Raw genomic sequence first — 7,417 nt, 5'->3', positions numbered from 1 at the left:
TCTCAATACCAGAAACTTGGCTGTTCGTGCTAAGTTCCCCTGAGAATCCATCATCCCCTACATTTTCCAATACAGCATACCTATTTGAAATGGGTATATCCACAAAAGACTCCTGCACTAGCTGCCTACCTCTCTTACCCTTCCTGGAGTTAACCCATCTATGTGACTGTATCTGAGACTTTCCCCCTTTCGTATAACTGCCATCCATCACATACTGTTGCTGTTGCAAATTCTTCATTGCTTCTAACTGTCTCTCCAACCGATCCACTCGATCTGATAAGATTCGCATCCAACAGCATTTATGGCAGATATAATCCACAGTAACCCTTAAACTTTCTTTAAACTCCCACATCTTACAAGAAGTACATATCACTCCACCAAAGGCCATTTTTGCTCCTTCACAATCGACAGACCCAGAAAGTAACACTGTCTTATTCCTCTACAAAACACTGCACCAGGTTAAATTAGTAGCTATGGCTTATATTTTAAGTTTAATCAAGAGACTTATCTCCAAAATCATTTCATCAAGAAAGAACCCACTGTACTCACTAATATAGCCTTTCTCTTGGACAGACTCAAAACAACAATTAACTTAAGTGATTCTGTGTTCTGAACTTCGCCCAAATCGATTCCTCCAAAATAAGTTGTAAAATTCACTGTTTGTTAATTTTCCCAGATGCACTCCAATGTCCAGCGACACATGAATTCAAAAACAGCAAAGGCAGTAACTGTGCAGGTTCTCTCTCCCTCTCTCCTGCAATGACCTCATCATGTGCTTCCTTTGTCTGTTCTTCTCCCTTTTAAAACTGCTGTTGTTTGACTTTTTTTCCCAAAGTTCCAAAACAATGCAACAGCATACAAAAGAGTAATTGCTGCTCCTGGATTTCGAGGAAATCTCCTCCCAACACCTAAAATACTTCAAAAAAGGAGCAGCTCTTACAGCCAGAAATACAAGGCAAGGGAGTACACATTGAATGGTCGGACTTGAGTAAGAACAGACAATCAGAGGGACCATGGTGTGCAGTTCTACAGATTCTTGAAGAAAACAGGTCATACGAATAAGGTGTTTAAGAAAGAATTTGGGATACTTGCCTTTATTAGTAGAAGCATTAAATACAAGAGCAGAGAGGTTCGGATGGAGCTATATCAGTTGTTACCTAGTACCGGCTGCAGTACTATGTGCATTTCTCATCATCAAAAAAGAGGAAGGGTGTGATTACACAAGAAATGATGCAAACATCTACCAGAATTTTACCTTGGCTGGAGAATTCAGCTATGAAAAGCAACTATATAGGGTGAGTTGCTTTTTTTAGAGCAGACAAGGTTGATGCAGGTTGGCATGGTGGCTCAGTGATTAGCACTGCTAGCTCACAGCGCCAGGGACCTGGGTTTGATTCCACCCTCGGGTGACTGTCTGTGTGAGGTTTGCACATTCTCCCCATTTCTACGTGGGTTGCCTCCCACAGCCCAAGGTTGTGCATATTATGTGAATTGGTCATGCTAAATTGCCTAGTGAGTGCAGATTAGAGTGGTGCTGGAAAAGCACAGCAGGTCAGGCAGCATCCGAGTAGCAGGAAAAAAATCGACGTTTCAGGCAAAAGCTTTTCATCAGGAATGAGACTGGGAGCCTCGGAGATGGAGAGATAAATGGGAGGGGCTGGGGTCGGTGGGTGGGGGAAGGTAGCTGAGAGTGCAATAGGTGGATGAAGGTGGGGATGAAGGTGATAGGTCAGAGCGAAGGGTGGAGTGGATAGGTGGGAAGGAAGATTGACAGGTGGGACAGGTCATGAGGATGGTGCTGAGCTGGAAGGTTGGAACTGGGGTAAGGTGGGAGGAGGGGAAATGAGGAGAATACCTCCATCCATCATTGCACTCTCAGCTACATTCCCCACCCCCCCCCCCCCCCCAGCACTCTGAGGAAACCCATGCAGACACAGGGAGAATGTGCAAACTCCGCACAGTCATTCAAGATGGGAATTGAACCTGGCTCCCTGGCCTGTGAGGCAGCAGTGCTAACCACTGAGCCACCATGCTGCCCCTTTCAGGTTTCATCAGGATCTGTCGTCTTGAAATAGCTGTGCAGATAGTTCTCGGGGAGACAACTCTTTGGGATCCCTCTTCTGGAGGTAGCTGTGTAGATATTTCTTAGGAAAAATCACACACTCAGGTAAGATCAGGGCCTGTAATTATACTAATTGCGGGCCTGTTATCCTTGCGCCAAACTCACACTTGTCATTGTGTTACTGATGTTCCCTTAGAGGCAATTGGCTTCCTGATGGTTACGAGTAGCTATGAATGTATTTTGACTAAGTGCAATGTTTGGTATCTCTGATCATGAATATTGATCGAAGTTGAATGTCTGGTATCTGTAGACACCCCATTCACACTGGGTTGGGTGGGGATTAGGCCTGGTTAATTAACTGTGTGCATTGGATTTTCAGACTCAACAATGGTTCCAAGCAGCTATCTCTGTGCCTTTATAATTTTCCCAGAGCGTAGCCCAGCTGCCCTTCTTTTCTAATTTATCTGAAAAGTCCAGGATTTGGGTCCAGTATTTTAGAAAATGAGGATTTTTGCTCAAACCTACATTTAAGTGCTGCTGTAGGGGACATTTTTCATATAGGGGCAGGGGCCCAGCTCACAGTTTGGACTAGGTTGCATCTCAAAGGCTGCTTATGTACTCTCTTATAATGCTCCTCACTTGACATCTACTTGAATATTTACAGCATCATTGCTTGCCTTGCTGTGCCATTCTGGTTAGCATGTTGATGCTCACACAGAGCCTAAAGGCTCTCAGTATTGCTGTACTGACTTGGTCTTTTGTGCGGACACACTGTCATGTATACCAGTGGACATCAGTTTGGGCTGGATGGATATCTTTCTGTGCGGTGCATCAAAACATCAATCTAACACTTGTTGTATGTGTCAGAATTCCAGTCAGTCAGCAACCAACTTGAGGCTTGGCCATTTCCAGTCATCTGCCAAGGCCAGTCTTGGGAAGGCCAGTCTCAGTATAGTCCTAGCAGAATGTCTCACATCACCCAAGCATGTTGTCCTTTGAAAAACTGAAGCAGGCAAGTGTGATGTGATGGATGCTAAAGAGCTCAGGGAATGGGAGCAGTCTTCCAAGGACGAGGGAAAGGACATTGAAAAAGAGAAACCTCTCAAGTGCATGGCAGTATAGTATTGGGTACTACAAACTGATTGAAACCTGATCCCAGTGGATGAGAGCTCAATGTTAGCAGTCAAATGTGGACTGGAATGTTGGCCATTATGCCAGCATTTCATTTGTATTTTAGGTGTGAATTGCAGATGCTATTTTAAAAACAAAACAGAGAACTACAGATGCTGGAAATCAGAAGCAAAAGCAGAAATTGCTAGAAAAAACTCAGGTCTGATAGCATGAATGGAGAGAAAACAGAGCTAACGTTTTGGGTGCAGTGACCTTTATTTAGAATCCTGAGTATAAGGAGTATAAATCAATAATAAGGGGAAATGAATGGAACTGGAGTGACAAATCCCAGGATCTGACGGTTTCCATCCACATGTGTTAAAGAAGGTAGGACAGCACATTGCTGATACCGTAACCAAGATCTTAAAGAGTTCCCTGGATGCAGGATATATACCTCTGGCTTGGAAATATGCTTATATCACTCTGCTTTTTAAGAAGCATGGCAGAAGAACAGGATATTACAGACCAATTAGCCTAACATCAACGATGGGGAATTGTTGGAGTCTATAATCAAGGATAGGGGAACTGATCACCTTGAAAAATTTCAGTTTATCAGGGAAAGTCAGCATAGATTTGTGAAAGATAGGTGATGGCTAACAAATCTTATAGAGTTTTTTGACGAGGTGACAAAGGTGGTGGACAGAGGTATGTCAACGGATGTTGGTTATGTGGATTTACAGAAAGCTTTTGATAAAGTTTCACACAAGCTAAGGTAGACGCCAACTGAATTAAGGACAGACAGTTGAAATGGATGAGAAAATGGTTGAGTGGCAGGAATAAAAGTTGCAAGAATGAGCAAGTACTCAAATTGGCAGGACCAGGCAAATTAGTGGTACCTTGCAGGGATCTGCATTAGAGCCTACAATATTCATTAACAACTTGGATAGTGACATAAAAAGTCAAACATTAAAATTTTCCGCTGACGCAAAATTGTCAACACAGTAGACAGTGTTGACGACATAAAATTACAACAGGAAACATAGATTAGGTGAATGTATAAAATTGTGGCAGATGGATTTTAATATAAACAGGTGTGAGGTTATCAATCTCAGACTGAATAAGGATAGATTTGGATATTTTGCAGAAGATGCAAAGTTAAAAACAGTAGATATTTAACAAGATTTGGGTGCTTAGATTCACAGCTGTTCATAATGCCACAAACAGGTACAGAAAATAGTAAAGAAGGCTAATAGAATGCTTGCCTTCATACCTAAAGGTCTGGAATAGAGGGATATAGATGTTATGCTGCAGTTACACAAAACCCTTTTCTGAACCCATTTAGAATATTGTGAGCAGATCTGGGCACCACACCTTAGAAGGATATTCTGGCCCTGATGGAGCTCAATGTAGGTTGATAAGGATCACACCTGAACTTCAAAGGTTGTTATGAGGAGAGATTAGACAAGTTAGAAATTAATTCTCCAGAATTTAGAAGATTAAAGGGTGATCTAAACAATGTCTTTCTTTACTAATATCCTGAAGACTAAGTAGATAAAGATAAACTATTTCCACTGGTTTAACATTCTAAAATCAGGGGGCATAGTCTGAGAATTAGGCCCGAGCTAATCAGGAGAGATGTTAGAAAGTCCTTCTATATTCAAGGAGTAGTGGAAGTTTAGAACTCTCTTTCTCAAATGATGGTCATGTTAGTCCAATGGTTAAATTTAAATCTGAGATAGACAAAGTTTTATTAGTATTATCAAGGGATATGGGCCCAAGGCAGGTATATGGAGTTAGACCACAGATTAGCCATGATCTTATTGAGTATTGGAGCAGGCTCGAGGGGCTGAATGGCTCAACCCTTGTTCATTATGTTGATAAACATGGTTAGGAGGATGTGACTGTGAGTGAGGCAGGTAGAGGGATCCAGGCGGTAGAGATGCAGGAGACTTAGTCCCTGTCCTTGACCAACAGGTTCAAGAGTTTTGCTCCCTCTGTGAACGGGAATGGGAACTGTAGGGAGGATGAGCCGACTGACCACAACACCATGGTGCAGGGAGTCATTCAAGTGGGGGGAAGAGAAGAGAAATATTGTTGGAATTGGGAATAATATAATAAGAGATATAGACACTGTTCTCTGTGACCAGGATTGAGGCCTGGTGCTCGTGTTCGGATATCTCATCTGGGCTGCTGAGAAATCTGGAGTGGAAGTGTAAAGATCCAGTGGTCATGGTCCACGTGGATGCTAATGACATAGATAAAACTAGGGCAGAGTTAAGGATATTACAGTTGAATTAAGGCAACTGCAAAGGGAGTATGAACAACTAGGGGCGAAATTAAAAAGCAGAACTAAAGAGGTAATAATCTCTGGATTACTACCTGAGCCAACAGTTAACTGGCACAGGGTCAATAAGATTAAGCAGGTAAATGTGTGGCTGAAAGATTGCTATGGGAGAAATGGGTTCAAATTCATAGGACATTGGCAACACTACTGGGGAAGAAGGGGCCTGTTTTGATGGGATGGTCTTCATCTGAACTGTGCTGGGACCAGAGTCCTTGCAAATTGCATAATTAGGGATGTAGACAAGGCTTTAAACTAAATCGGGGGAATGGCAAGGGCTCAGTTATATGGCAAGTTAGAAAACCCGAATTAAAGGGGGAGGTAAGAGTGCAGAACTCAGTAGACATTAATAAAATCTCCAGCACAGACACAAGTAAGACAGAGTGTTAACAATCAAACTTAAAGCACACTAGACAAACAAATGATAATGACAACAGGGATGATTATACGGGACTGAAGGTGTTATATCTGAATGCACGCAGTATAAGGAATAGGGTAAATGAGCTTGTAGCGCAGATCAAAATTGGCAGGTATGACGTGGTGGGCGTCATGGAGACGTGGCTGCAAGGGGATCAGGATTGGGAGCTGAATATTCAAGGATAGACATCCTATTGAAAAGACAGGCAGGTGGGTAGAGGGGAGGCGGGGTTGCAGTACTAGTAAGAAATGAAATTAAATCAATTGTAAGAAATGAAGTAGGGTCTGATGGCATAGAATCCATGTTGGTACAATTGAGGAACTGCAAAGGTAAATACAAACATAGTTGGAGTTTTGTACAGACCTCCAAATAATAATCAGGAGTTGGGATGCAAAATAGATCAGGAGATGGAAAAGATATGCAAGAAAGGTAAAGTTACAGTGATCATGGGGAATTTCAATATGCAGGTGGACTGGAAAAACCAGGTTTGTAGTGGATTGCAAGAAAAGGAATTTGAAGAATATCTACAAGATGGCTTTTTGGAGCAGGCAACACTGAATTTAGTGTGGTGCAACGAGGCAGACATGATAAGGAAGCTTAAGGTAAAGGAACCCTTAGTAGGCAGTGATCACAGTATGATTGAACTTACTCTGCAATTTGACAGGGAGAGGATAGAGTCGGAGTTAAGGATATTACAGTTGAATTAAGGCAACTGCAGAGACAGGAGGGACGAGCTGGGTAGAATTGACTGGGAGAGGAGCTAAGGAGGAAAGACAGTGGAACTGCAAAGACAGGCATTTATGGGAGTAGTTCAGGAAACACGGCAGAGATTCATCTTGAAGAAAAAGAAGCATGGTATAGGGAAGATGGGGAGAAAATGAGGACTGCAAATGCTGGTGATTAGAGTGGAAAAGTGTGGCGCTGGAAAAGCACAACAGGCTGGGCAGCATCCGAGGAGCAGGAGAGTCGACATTTTGGGGATAAGCCCTTCATTATTCTTGGTGAAGAGCTTATGCCCGAAACGTCAACTCTTCTGTTGCTTGGATTCTGCCTGATCTGCTGTGCGCTTCCAGCGCTACACTTTTTGACTACAAGGAGGATGATGCAATCATGGCTGAGTAGGGAAGTCAGGGATATCATAAAAACAAAAGATAAAGCATATAATGTGGTGAAGTGCAGTAGGATACCAGAGGATTGGGAAGACCAAAGAGGGCAATAACAAAAGAAATAAGGAAGAATAAGATTAAATATTTGGGTAAGCTAGCTGGTAATATAAAGGAAGACTGTAAGAGTTTCTTTAGATTTATAAAGGGCAAAAGAGAGGTAAAAGTGGACATTGGGCTGCTGGAAAATGACACTGGAGAAGGGCTTATGCCCGAAATGCCGATTCTCCTGCTCCTTGGATGCTACCTGACCTGCTGCGCTTTTCCAGCAACACATTTTCAGCTCTGATCTCCAGCATCTGCAGTCCTCACTTTCTCCTGGA

Source organism: Chiloscyllium plagiosum, chromosome 5 (assembly GCF_004010195.1).
Source record: "Chiloscyllium plagiosum isolate BGI_BamShark_2017 chromosome 5, ASM401019v2, whole genome shotgun sequence".
NCBI classification, from domain to species: domain Eukaryota; kingdom Metazoa; phylum Chordata; class Chondrichthyes; order Orectolobiformes; family Hemiscylliidae; genus Chiloscyllium; species Chiloscyllium plagiosum.
This window is presented reverse-complemented; position numbering follows the sequence as displayed.